The sequence below is a fragment of the Crocodylus porosus genome, unplaced genomic scaffold, assembly GCF_001723895.1.
Source record: "Crocodylus porosus isolate Cpor-Errol unplaced genomic scaffold, CroPor_comp1, whole genome shotgun sequence".
Classification (NCBI taxonomy): Eukaryota; Metazoa; Chordata; order Crocodylia; family Crocodylidae; genus Crocodylus; species Crocodylus porosus.
The window spans coordinates 79,924-94,130 of NW_017728914.1; the positions used below are offsets into that span (position 1 = coordinate 79,924).

A 14,207-nucleotide genomic window follows, 5' to 3' on the forward strand; every position below is an offset into this window, starting at 1 on the left:
AGAGACCTTTAGGCAGGTGGGAGTGGGAAAAGAAAAGAGATAGGAAGCCGGGGAGTCTTACGCTCGGGATCGCCCCACGCAGCTCCAAGCGAGCCTGGTCCGGTGCGTCCAAAGCGGAAGGAAGGAAGGAAGGAAGCAGAGAGGCAGGTTAAGGAACTGGAAACTGAACTAGATCACTGGAAATCTAAGGCAGAAGCAGCAGAAGAGAGATGGGGCAGACAAGTATTAGAACAAAACTGTCAGGCAGAGCATCAGAATGCTGATCATACTAAGTGCAATCAACAGATTGCTGTCCTTAAGGAGGAATTAAAAGCCTCCAGGGATATTTATCGCAGCAGTTCATCCCAGCGTGGTTCAAACCTATCCCAATAATATCCTAGAATCATCTCCACCTCCCTATAGTCCAGATCCTCCAGTCCCTTTGTGTCCAATAACCATGGATCACAGATCTCAAATGCCACTGGCATCTTCTCCTCCCTTGGCTCCCCCTGCAACTATAAATCCAAGTGTACCAGTGGCACCTGTCATTACCCATACCACACAAGTCCTAAATGCTGAAAATGAAGTTCCCCATACTGTGTGCTCAGGCAGCTGCCTTAGCTAAATGACTTGGCCCTTTAAATAGCTCTACTGTTTTAGACTGGCTAACAACTCTCTATAACATGCCTACCTTCCATTTCCAGTTTGATTTACCTGCTTTACTCAGAGAATCTATGCAACCTACTGACTACACTGGACTTCCCAGCGAGATTAAATTTGGACTAAATGCGGATCCCATAGAAGCTCTGAAGTGAGTTATTCAGTATTTTCGGCCAGAAGATATGTTGGGCTTGTTTTATTCTGAAAAACAAAAGCCTGTACAGAGAACACCCAGACTTCTTTCCTGATGAAAGAAAAATTTTAGCCCATTAATCAGAAGTTATTCTACCCCCAACTCTGGGTCAACCAGTCAATTATGATGCTTCCAATTTTAAAACAGCAGTAATACAGTCACTAAATAGTGACATAAGGCTAGTGGCAATTAACTTTCCACTTGGCCTCTCCCTAGCCAGTATACAGACATTGCTTTGTGATGCCCATGATACGAGCCATTGGAAAGGTCACAATCAAAAGAATAAAGCTAAGGTTGTCACATATCATGATGGGCATGGGTGCAGCTGCCCCACTGATAGAGATGGATCCAGAATTAACACTACTGATTCTTTTAGGACAGAGGTATGGCTCCGGTTACTACAGTACAAATCCTGAGATGCCATTGATGGACTGCCCACATGAGCTTTTTTGCTGCTTGGCTAGCTACCAGGAGCTCAGCCTACAAGGCAACGCTAATGCTACCTCACCAAATGCTCCCACTCACACTGAACATTAGGTCAGCCCCATCTCCCCAGTCCATCCCGTAACCACCTTTGCTCCAATAACCCATGATCAATAGGGACAACCTGAGATCCAGGTCTTTTGGAAAGATCCAGGATCTCTGGGGAAACTGAGGCAGCAGCAAATGCTTTTACATTCCAGTGCATCCTTGTCCATTTTAGGTTGTGAGGGACTCCAGACTTTCCAGATTAAAGATCCCCTGGTTATAACCCTTGAGGGATTTAATGGCCATTCGACCATTGCCTCAATTTCCACTCTCTTACGGTTCTAGGTTGGTAAGCCCACAAGTAAGGCTGAGTTTGCCTTAGCCCCACTAGGAGGAGTTGGGATGCTAGGAATGAATGCATTAAGGACCCTACAGGCTGTTGTAGACCTTTCTAAGTCAACAGTTCATGTTCAGCTTGGGTGCAGCATGAGAGCAAGACACAGAGACCATATTTATCCATGCAGCGACTCGCTATTTGGCCCTTAAGGCTCACAAAATTCTGAACTGACCCAAATGGCCCATTGATGTTCAAAGTATGGCAAACGCCATTCCAGAGGCCTGGGCCCAATCAAAATTAGATTGTGGAAAGATTAATGCCCTTGAAAAAGTAACAAGACTAGACCCCATTCCTCAGTGACAACACTGCTTCCCAGCTGGAGCAGAGCTGAGCCTGGAAGAAACTGTCAGTAGTCTATTCCAGCAAGGCATCTTAGTGCAACAAGCCAGCCCTAATACCAGCCCTATTTGGCCAGTTCAAAAGGCAGATGGAAAAACACGGCACTTGGCTGTTGATTTCTGCGCTCTTAACAAATTTACCCCTGCCCGGGCACCAGTAGTAGCCAAATATCCTGAAGTTATGGCTTCCATAGCCGGGGATGCACAATGGTTTTCTGTGTTGGATCTATCCAATGCATTTTTTGCAATTCCCCTTGACTCTGACTCCTGGTATAAATTTTCCTTTACCTTTAAGGGCAGGCAGTATACTTTTACCCATGTTCCTCAAGGCTTCCACAATGCACCAGCCCACAATGCTTCCCCTTTATATCACCTGCTTAAGGCAGGGGAAGGATGGGAATGGGGCCCCAAACATCAGTCAGCCTTTTATGCACTGCAACAAGCTTTAACCCAGGCTCCAGCACTGGCATATCCATGACCCAAGTTGGCTTCTGAGCTGCGGCTTGCCGCCACCAACCGCAGACTGGGTGCAGTGCTTTTGCAAGATCATGGCACAAAACCCCGACCAATTGCCTATGCCTCCTGGGTCCTAACACCCCCCGGAACAATCATATACACCATGTGAAAAGGAAGTGCTCACCTTAACATGGGCACTCCAACACTGGGAGCATCTTATAGGCTGTAGCCCTATAATATTACCTACCAGTCATACTCCCATTAACTTTGTTTCATTTGGAAAAGTTAATGAAGGCGGGTTTTTAATCCATGTTTAGCCCACTGGATGCGGTGAACAAAAATATCACCACAGAGAAAATCCCCCACCCGTGCCATATCCCTTTTGCCCTTATGGCATGGCTGGTGGAACAATGGGAGGATGAAGAGATAGGGCACTCATAATTGTCTGCAATTTTGTTACCTAAGATATTAATAACACCAGAAAAACTGAGCCCCCTCAATAATTGTTTGTACTTGCCAAACCAGAGGACACCATAGTATGGTTTGTAGATGGATCTTGTTTCTCTGACAAGGGCAAGCCCCACACAGGATTTGGGATCACAAATCCTAAAACTGGCCAAAAGATACAGGGCAGTTGTGAACCATATTCACAACAGCACAGGCTGCTGAGGTTATGGCTCTAGCAGTTGCCTTGGAACACACTGAAAAATCACGAGATGTGGTTATATTTTCGGATTCAAATTGGGTCCTTAGGGCATTGCTGGATTGGATCCCTTTATGGGAAAAACAAGGCTGGAGAACATCTGATGGCAAGCCAATTACACATGGAAAGAAATTACATTATGTTTGGAAGCTAGCAGAACAAAGAACAGGGCATACAGAGCTTGGTAGGGTGAAAGCACACCAGAAAAAGCTAAGTTTTGATGCCCACTATAATGCACAAGCAGATGAATAAGCAAAGGCAGGAGCCAAAACAGGCCTGATATGGACTGTCCCAAGTGATTTTCCACCCATAGCTACAATCCGAAGTAAACAGACACAGCTTCCTGATTTAAAAACTCTACAGGACAGTGATGCCCAAGTTCAAAAACTGACAAAGCAAGGCAAGCACAGAAATTGGGAAGTTTGGAAAGATACCAAGGGCTTAGTGCTAGCCAAAAAGGAAGGAGATGATAATGCTGTGTAGGTAGTTCCACAGGGGGTAAGAAAAGAAATGACTGAACTAGCACACAGGGATGGACATTTTGGGATTGAAAAGACACTTGCGTGATTAGAAGCAGCAGGATGGTGGCCCAGCATAAGACAGGTTATAGAGCATTTTATCTATAACTGCTTACCTTGTGTTGCAAACAACCCCGATGCATGAAGAATAAAGGGGCCACTAGGGCATCAGCCTATTAAAGGACCATGGCACTGACTGCAAGTTGATTACATAGAACTACCCCATAGTAAAAGAGGATTCAAATACTGCCTTGTAACTGTAGATGCCTTCACCAAGCAATTCCCACTTGGAAAAATGATGCCATGACTACTGTCAAGGTACTGGTAAATGAAATCTTTTCCTGATTTGTCTTGTCTGATGAAATTGATTTAGATCAGGGTCCTCAATTTACTGCTGAATGCATTAAAATCCTGTGTGAGACCCTAAACATCAAACAGTAATTTCATATCACACACCAACCACAATCCTCAGGACAAGTTGAAAGAACATACTGAACATTGAAACTAGCACTGAAAAAGGTGTCTGAGCAGGAAGGAACAGACTGGCATGACAAACTTCCTCTTGTATTAATGGCTGTGTGAGGATCTATGGCTGCTCACAGCTTCTCCCCATCTGAAGCTTTCACAGGTCAGAAGATGAAAATGCCTGAACTGTGGTGGTTAGGAGGTACCAGCCCTGATTCCTTACAGCCATGTGTCTTAAATGACAAATGGATTGGAAATTTGTTATAGGTGAGTGATTTCTGCAACTCTCAAACAAATTGCAGTATGCCTAAGCAAAATCAGCAGAAAATGGACAAGCAATTAGGTTCATTGCTGTGACCCAAGGAGTGAGAATTTGGAGACCAGGTCATGTATCGATCCCCAGATACAGTTACCTTTGCTCCCATCTGCAAGGGTCCAGTGTATATCAACAGCTAGGCTAGCCCCATTGTGTATCAAGTAGACATCTGTGAGGCAAAAAGAAAAATCCAGAAACGGTTCCACTCCTCACAGTTAAAAGACTGGAAGGGAAGCTAAAGGAAACATTGTGATTATGCTGGATTATTAATTTGGTCTGTTAGGCCCATGCTTTTGTGTTATGTTTTTCAGGTATTATTAAAATAAGATATTAAGGACTCTATGATTCAAAATTCTCATGCTACTGCTGATGCTTGTACCTCTGGTGCAAGGAGACACCTGATAAGGAGAATGCAGAGGAGACTTCCACTCAGGTGTACCACTCTATAAGCGAAGCTGTCATTGTTGTGTGGTACTCCATTATTGTTAGAAATTACCAAAAAAAATGCAGTGTGATGCAGTTAACTTCCAGGCAGTATATTTCATAACTTCTGGATTGGCATAACTAAAGTTCCTTGGTGGTGTAAACCAGTCAAAGGAACTGACATACAGAGTACTGATTACCTGATTCAGCATAATTCTACCAGGTGCTTAGGAATGATGGCTCAGTGTAATGGAAATTGTGCTTACGCTAAGTTGATGTTTACTGACTACTATCCAGGTCTTGACATAGGAGTCTATGCAAATCTAAATAATGAACCATCCTATGCCACCTTTTTGACTATCGAAATGATCCCCACAGCAAGCACAGTCAAGACCTTGTCCTCGATGCTGACCAATCGAAAAAAAAGCTAAATAATATTCTGGTTTTACAGTTTAAATCTGATCCCTCTCTATCCCCTGTGATTAAAAATCCTGATTATTGGCAACTAAATTGGTCCTTAATTCCCAGATGGTGAATTCAATGTGTGTCTCACAATCACTACCAATTTCTCTCAATCCAACTTTACTTGAGAAATTTATACCCCCCCACCCCGGGCTCGACACACTGCCTCCTACAACATAAGCGATGCTACCTTTGGAAAGACATTCCTTGTAGATGGCCCAGACAGCGGTATTTGAAAATTTTGGGGTCCCAATGGTATGACAAAAACACAACTAGTTAAGGTGTGTGGAGAAGCATGCAAAATGACAGTGGGTCCAGTTGTAGTAAAAACAGATGTACAATTGGATGTGGGAATTCAACCAACTGTCCATGCCTTTAGCATCTTGATCAATTTGTCATCTGTATTAATCAAACAGGAGAAACCCATGTGTATAAATTTTACGCAGCCCTTACAAAAGGGTTGGGAAAAATGATTAAAAGGCGAAATCCTTGTCACCACAGAAAAAAGAAAGAACAGATTGGTTGACACAGTTCTTGGAGCTGCAGGAACTGGAATGGGAGTGATTAATTCCAACAGTTCAGAAGTAATGGCAATACCCTAGGATTGTTCCTGCAGAAAATTGGCACGCCCTTGCAAAAAAGTTTACAGTCAGTTAGTCATTTACAACTACAGGTGGCAGACTTAAGCCAAAGCCTAAGTAATACTCTTACTGCTGATAGTGCCACCCTGGCAAAGGCTATCTTGTGGCTAGGAGCGAATACCTCAACCGCCCTTACATGCATACAAGCACAACTATGGCAATATATCATTGCTAAGCACATAGTTGATCAGGCCTTAAAGGGAGATATACCTGAAGACATCAGAAGAAAACATTTAACCAATCCCTGGGCCAAATTGGTTACATCAGCATTCAATATCACCACACAAACATTGAGCCTCACCATTCTTGGCTATCAGCCACAGCAAATCCTAATACCTAGCCCAATAATACCTCTAGGTGTTTTCATTAATGAAACAGTTCTCTTGCCTATAATATTCTCTCAATGGGCAGCTAAAGTACAAGGCTGCTGGAAAGAAATCAACTTGCAACTGTGTGAAAGAGTTAATCAACAAGCTTAGGCATGTCCAAGCTATGTTTTGTATTATAAAGATGTTTGCTTGAGTAATGATCAAGCGGAATGTCAGTATTCTATGTACCAAGATTATTCTAACCAAAGTAATATTGTTGATATAAGGGAGGGATGTGTATGCTTTAGAACCATGTGTGGTATAGTGTTAGTTAACTCACAAAATATATCTTTAGAAGAAAGTTCTGTTTTTGTAATGTTGTTGACATTTCAGGATGTGACCTTAATTTCAGTAGACAAATGTTTAGTCAACAGTCTTTCACTTGGGGTTTTTGTATTTTTGATAAAAACAGATTTAAGTGATGTCCAATTAGGGATGTCTCCAGAAGAGTTACAAAAATTAATTCACCATCCAGATTTATATCAAAAGGTTCAAGAGGTACAAAATTCAGAAAAGAACACTGTTGTCACAGTATAGCATATAAGCAAGACAGTTATGAGCTTATTAGATGAGGCAAAAGAAGTTACGCAACATCGCTGGTGGGAAAGCCTACTTGGATGGTCCCCTACTGTGACTAACATCCTCAATAAGGCTTTCCACCCCATTGTGGTGACTTTAATTATTGGCATACCGCTAGCAATATTACAATGTATTCTAGCATGTAGGACCCAGCAGCTGCACTTAAGAGTTGAATCCTGTGCTGTGTGCTCTCCTAAGGTGAACATACATGCAGGCTCACAGGGGTGTCTGGCGAGAAGACGTGACCTTGGAGATACCAGAGGTATCTGCCTTTAATGGTAATGCTGGAACATCTAGGTGATGCTACATAAATACTTTATGGGCATCAAGGGGAGATCTGATGAGACTGAGCTCAGGCCTACTCACAAAAGATAAAATACAGAATACTAATTCTAACTGCATAATGCAAGAGGATGTGAGTTCATGGCTATGCCATCTGAGGAGGAATAATGACGTATCTCTTCCAGCTTATCTTGCTATATTCAGGATGATTTCAGGCTGGTTCCTAGTTGTCTGGTGTGTAACCATGTAAAATGTCTATGCTTGATTAATTAGTATGGTAAAGATTTATTTTGCAATTAACTCATGTTTATATTCAGAAAGAGACATTCTCCATACGTGATAAGTCTCTCTTCCTGATTTAGTTTTGTTTTTGTTCTTCTCTCATGATTTACCTTGTTTTCCAATGGCACATGTTTTTCCTGGTTGTTAATCAGTTTCTTGATATGTTCCAAGCTGGATAACCTCTTGTCACTGAAGAAGGTAACTCATCCCAATTAGAAATTTCTGATAACAAATAATGAGCAGGTTCATTAACAGGATTTTCCTGTCAATTACTGCTTGGGACTCTCTCTTGATTTACACAACTAAATGAATGCTTTGAAGATGCTGAACTAAGGGCATAAAAAGGTAGTAAAATAGCAAACAGCATGCATGCACTTCAAGAGTGAGAAATCTCTCTGACACCAGCTGCTGATGCACCTGACTTACTCAAGAAGTTGAAGAGAAACAGAAGGCCTCTTTGTTGCCTGCCTGGTGAAAAATCATCACCTTATAGCTAATTACTGGACTTTGATTTGGTTTGTGCTCACTTGATTTTGAATACTTGTAGTAAATAAAGCCTTTCTGTCACTCATCGAACGAGATGTTGTGTCAGTCCCTGGGCTGGTCTGGAATTCTGGGTTTTTCTGTGCTAACAGTGGTGTAGGAAAGGTATGGAGCTGCACAAGGAGTCCCTAAGGTGAAAGGTGCCTGGTGGGGTACAGGCAGGCTGAGAGGGTTTGCTAGCATGTGGGTGTAGGACTGTGACTGAGAGGACCTGGGAAAGGCCCAGTGGTATTGCCTCAAGCTCAGGCTCACACAGAGCCCATGGACAGCCTCCCTTTTATAACCTTCAATAAGAGCAAGATGTGGTGGACAAGTGAAGAGAAGAGGGCTGCAGTAGAGCCTGAGCTAGGTAGGAACTGCACAGCCACCAGGGATGTCATGGCCACCCTGTGGCCATGAACTTGCTAGAGGCTTACACTCCCTGAGCATGTCTATATGAGTAGACTAATTAGGTCTGCAGTAAAGTCTTAGTGTCTACACATGCAGCCCTATTAGACCACAGTAAACTCATAAACAGCACTGTAGGACAGTACCCTGCAGCAGTTTTATTTGGTGCACTGTAATGCACATTTAGATGCTGTTCTGTCTGGCTGCCTGCTGGCTAGCCTTACCCTGCAATGCTCTCATGACCCAGCCAGCCCCTCTGCAGCACATTGAGCCAGGTCAGAGCAGCCCCAGGCTGGCAGGCTGAACTTTGGAGCTCCCTGCCAGCTGGGGCTGCTCTGACCTGACTCAACATGCTGTGGCCCCAGGCATACATGTAAACGTGGCACCTGAGAGCAATAAACTCTGGTGTGAACTGTGCCAGAGTTTATTCAGTTACATCAATTGCACATGTAAATTTACCCTCCCCTCACCTCAAATCCTTAATTATGATATGGAGTTGTTTACTGTTAAATCATTGGTCTGAACACAGCTTAAAATTAGTGCTATGTCATGGGGTTTTGTGGCCAGTGGATAAACCTCTATATGGCAAAGAGCACCATAACTACTAAAAACAGTTTATCCCTGTATTTACAGTCTTAGCAGACAACCAAAGCTGGATTAGCCCATGAACAAGGAACAGCCCACTCAACATGGTTTCTCCAAGTCAAAGATCAGGTGTAGTGGCTCTAAGAGGAAAGAAAACCTTTATTCTGCTATACCTATTCTATGGTAAACATGGGGCCTATTTTGTCAGGTTCATCAGCCTTTTACCAGGACTAAATTTATTTCAGTTAAATTAATATTCATTTCACTGTCTCCACATTTTATTCACTTTTAACTTTATAAAACCCAAACCCCTGCACCTATCTCCTTGAAACTTGGCAGGCTTTGTGGGCTGAGCAGGGGCCACAACCCCTGCAGTTTTCAGCCTGCTGTACCTTAGCACATACATCATCATGAACAGCATTATCATCAGCATCACCATCTACACATCACAGCAACTGGGGCATTTTAGACTAATTTACTGTGCTGCTGGTTAGTCCTGTCAGATACAAGTGGTGTCTGGCAGCACAATAAATTACTACACTTAACCAAACATGTAAACGGTGACATCAGGATTAGTTTACTCCAGCTCAAATTGAACCAGAGTATATTCAGTAACATTAATTGGATGTGTAAATGTGCTCATTGCAGCTGCAACTGCAACTAACATCCAGTCAAGTGCACACAGACCTTCTGCCTGGTGACTTCTCCAGACTCCTCCCACCAAGTTCCATCAGGTTGCTATCTTGATCATCCACAAATTAATATCCCTGTGTGCTTTGCAAAGCAATGATTTAGGTTCTGATTACTCAGTGACTCTGCAGGTGAACTTGGGTGCCATTTATGCAAAGCAGTAACTTGACATATAATTATCACAGTTCTTGAAATGGGAGGCATGGACAGAGGTGGATCCATGGGGAGAGAGGTGGATTGGTACAGTTGCACCCCACTTTGATTCCTGCTCCACCCAAACTTTAAAACCAACTTCCCCAGAGATGCAGCAGCATTTCTATTTAGGCAATGCTGAGGGAGTCAGTTTACTATATGGGTCATTACAATCTACCAGATTCCTGCTAATCTCCCTTTAGTCCACAGGTGTTAATGACCCTCTCTCCTCTTTACTGGTCTTGATGTTCCATTAATTAAGTTATCCTTTCTTCTGCAATTTTGCTGTGTGTTAGCTATTCCTGGTAATATCCCTCTTCTATTTCACAGCCCTGCAGACTGTTTTAAGTTCTGGCTAAAAACTTAACACAGGTATGGTAACCTAAACTCAAGTGAATGTCAACTCACGTGTGAAAATTACTGACAGTGAAGTGTTCAGTGCACTGTCAAGATGCTCAAGAAGGCTCGATTTTGTTTAATGAATCTGAGTTAGAGATGTACATTTAAGTGTAATGACTGTGTGGCAGGGCAGCTTTGGTGCCTGCCACTTTAAGAGGCTTGAACAGGCTGTGGAGCAGCCAGCAGGTCCAGTGTGGCTTAACAAGGTAGTCACATGACCACAAGAGGGTGCCTGGATTGGAGGATGGGGCTGGGCAGCCTCAGTATAAACCCAGACCCTCAGAGCTAACCAGGCAGTTGCCACAGTCAACCGAGGGATAGCATCACCCAGCTGGAGCTGCTGTTTCCAGAACACCTGGAGGTCAAGGGTAGGGACTATGGGAATGGAGGAGATTCCTGGTCATGGGGAATGACCTAAAACTACACCTTGCTAGGGCTGGATGGTGTGGTGAGGCTGCGTGTGGCAGGGTGGTCCCCAGGAAATGCCTCACCAGTGCCTCCCTTGTGAAAGGCTAGTATGGGGCATTGTATAGCCTCGCCCACATGACCTGGCAGGTTATCCATAGAGGTGATAGGTGAGGGGTCTAGGCAGATGCAAGGGGTGTAAGGCTGAGAGACCCAGTGAGGGACTGGAGTAGTGGGCCCAGTGAGGGTGTGTGAGAAAGCAGTAGAGTGATCAAGTGAGAAGGCTGCATAGAGTAGGGTTTTTATGGGCAGGCATGAAGGACTGCACATGGGCTGTGTAGAACAGCATCTGCACAGGTGGGCCAGAAGGATTGCACACAGGCCAGCCTTGGTGATTGAATGACCTGGGTTTGGAGGAGTCCAAGAAGGTGGATCTATATGTGAGAGAGAGGGCAAGTGCCTCAATAACCTAATGGGAGAAACCCTTGATTGGTCAATGATGGGACCAGGACCAGAATGGTCAAAAGGCTAGAGCACCCACCAGGAGGGATGGCCAGAGCTGGGGGCCTGGAGTTTCAACTGGCCTAGAGGCAAAGCCAAGGCCAGTGTAGCTAAAGGTCCTGGAGAGGGGCACTGCTAAGAGGGAGAAGGGCTTAGGGATCTTTGCAGCCCAGCATGAGGGTGGAGTAGACCACCTGAGAAGGAGGAATCCATGTGGGGTCCAAATACCAGTTGGGCAGAGAAGGAGGTCCATTGTGGGGCTGGAGCCCTATAGTGATGCCATCTGTGAAGCATGGGACATGGAATATGGGGAGGTTCAGAGCCATGTATTATACCCCTGGCATTGGGCAGTAAATGGGCAGCCCTCCTGCCTTATAAACAACTACCATTAAGTTACATCAAAGGCATAGCAGGCGAGACAGGTGGACTGACTGCCCTAGACAGGTGGGCAGGTTATCAATTCAACTGGCTGTCAGATGGCCCCCTGTTACACTATGGGACTAAAAACAGTATTTTGGATTATTTTTGCCTAGTTTATTAAGTTTAAAAAACATAACATACATGAGCTAGCATATTAGTATACCTTGCAATAAAGGTGTTGTTGCTTTGAACTTAAACTAAATAATATAGCACTGAGCCCCTAGCATGTTAGTAAATCTTCTAGTTTCTCATTAACCGGAGAAAAATGTTTTGTGTTATATGTGATGATGCACCACACTGTCTCTACCACCACCTTTTTCAAAATCTTATATCTGCCCATGCTACATGCCAACTGTCTTAACCAACTCATTTTTAACAAATAAAGGGAACATATACCGTCACGTCATGCTATTCTAAGACCTGCTTATTATCACATAAATATTAACCTAGGGAAAAAACACTGATATTGTACTTCCATCTGTAGCTCAACCTCTGATGCTGAAAGAACAAGCTATGCAGAATTCTTAGAATCAGATGTAATTAAAATTAATCTGGGAAAATGGGAACAACAGGAAGAATTCCCAGATTTAGACTGAAGTTATTAAAGCAAACCTCCAGCCAGGATTTATCTAACTCTCAAATGTTCAAAGGACCCAGATGCACATATCTGGATGTTTGTTACAACTGTTTTTTGGGTAAATGTGATATGTTTTATTAGACCAACTAAATAGTTGGAAAAATTGTTCTTTGCAAGCTTTCTGGCATAAACATCATTCTTCAAGCATAGGGAAGGGTGTGTGTGCCCGAAAGCTAACAAAGGACAATTTTGCCAACTATTTAGTTGATCTAATAAAACACATCACATTTACCCAAAGAATCTTGTCTGCCTGTGTACTTCGACCAACACAGCTACACAACTCCCCACCTCCTATTACAAGTGCTTGCATTGTGTGAACTACACTAGGAGAAATAAGACGCAGAAAATTCTTGAACTTAATCATAAACCCAATAGCTTTTTAAAAATTATATAGCTGTTACACTGTGAAAATCCACAAAGAAAACCTCAAGTAGTAAACACAAAATGATTAAACAGAAGTCCATACTCATAAAGACAATTTACGCAATGTAACAGGTACAATACAGGCAGAGTCACAGCAGGTTTCCAGACACTGCCTAACCCTTATGCCTCAAAAAAGATGTGTGTTTGCCTTTTTGGGATTCAGACTCTATGACTAACTGGTCTCCCTTTTAAGTCTGCCAATTAGTGTTAATTGTTATGGTGTTTTCTCTGTTGTGGTACACTGCCTACTGGGAACTGAACTAAGGTCACTATAACATCTTGTCTGGAGACCTAGAGATAAAATGTTCTTTTTTTCCATTAATGGCCCCCTTAGTCATCTTCAGTAGGGGTGCACCGATACAGATTTTAGGAGCTGATAACTGATTTTTATGTAGCCACCCCAAGTTTTATCATAGCCCCCCTCCCAGTGCTGCTGCTGCCTCCCAACCCTGAGTGCAGCCCAACCCACTCCCCATCAGCAAGAACCCAGCGTCGCCCTGGTGCCAGCCTTCAGCTGCAGCCTGCCCTGCCCTGCCCCATGCAGATCTGGGGGCACATGCCCTCCCAGGGTGCGTGTAGTGGTGGGAGCCACCCCCACTCCCTGTGTCCCTCAGACGAGCCACAGCTCCATCCCGCGCCCTGCCCTGCCCTGGCTGGGCAGCACCTGCTGCAGCCCCACTCCCTCCCTCACTGTAGGGGGCATTGATCCACCTTTCCATGCCCCTTCCCTCACCTCCCACCTCCACCACAACAGACTTTCCAGCCACATGCAACTCTCCAAGCTGCTGGGCTGTGCTCCTTATTGCCTGCGTGCTGTGCTGCAGATGCACTCATGCACACATGAGCATTTATAAGCCAACTTATCAGACACATCAGGCCAGTATCTGACACAGACAGTTTTTTTATATCAGCGCTGATCTGATATTGGACCAATGTATTGGTGCACCTCTAATCTTCAGGGATCCAGATTTTCCATTTCCCACAAAATAATGGGGAAAAATCTTGGATTTTCCCTTTTAACTGAGAAAAACACAGATTTTTCATTTTAACACAGAAACATGGATTTTCTACTTTTGCAAAGAGCTCTCTGAAGGCTGGCAGAGTTCCAGATGGCAATGAGTTGGGGGGAATGGGCAAAGGGGGATCAGGCAGGGGGTGCCATGTGCATGTGTGTGTTCACACATACACATAGTTGTCAGGTAGCCTGGAAAGAAGTTTCCACAGGTAAGTCTGCCAGAAGAGAGGGGGGATTGAGACCCCCATAGGGACAGATAGGAAAGGAGTGAATTGGGCAGGACTGGGGCTGGGCGAGGAAGCTCCTTGCCACTGCAAGCCCTGCGCCACCCTGATGAGGCTGCCCCTGCCCTCCCAGCAGCAGCAGGGATGGCAGCATGGAGATTATAGATTCATAGATGCTAGGGTCGGAAAGGACCTCAATAGATCATCGAGTCCGACCCCCTGCATAAGCAGGAAAGAGTGCTGGGCCTACATTACC

General features: G+C 44.2%; 1 protein-coding gene and 1 long non-coding RNA gene across 4 annotated transcripts in view; one reads left to right on the forward strand and one right to left on the reverse strand.

Moving 5' to 3' along the window:
* The window catches only part of LOC109309890, a 14,338-nt gene extending 9,300 nt beyond the window's left edge, over positions 1-5,038 (forward strand). The window contains exons 2-3 of the long non-coding RNA XR_002101073.1: positions 1,655-1,661; positions 4,541-5,038. This is a non-coding gene — a long non-coding RNA (uncharacterized LOC109309890). The remainder of the gene's footprint in view (positions 1-1,654; positions 1,662-4,540) is intronic.
* Positions 1-14,207, reverse strand: part of LOC109309889 (protocadherin alpha-C2-like) — a 199,010-nt gene that overhangs the window by 55,099 nt on the left and 129,704 nt on the right. The window lies entirely within an intron of this gene.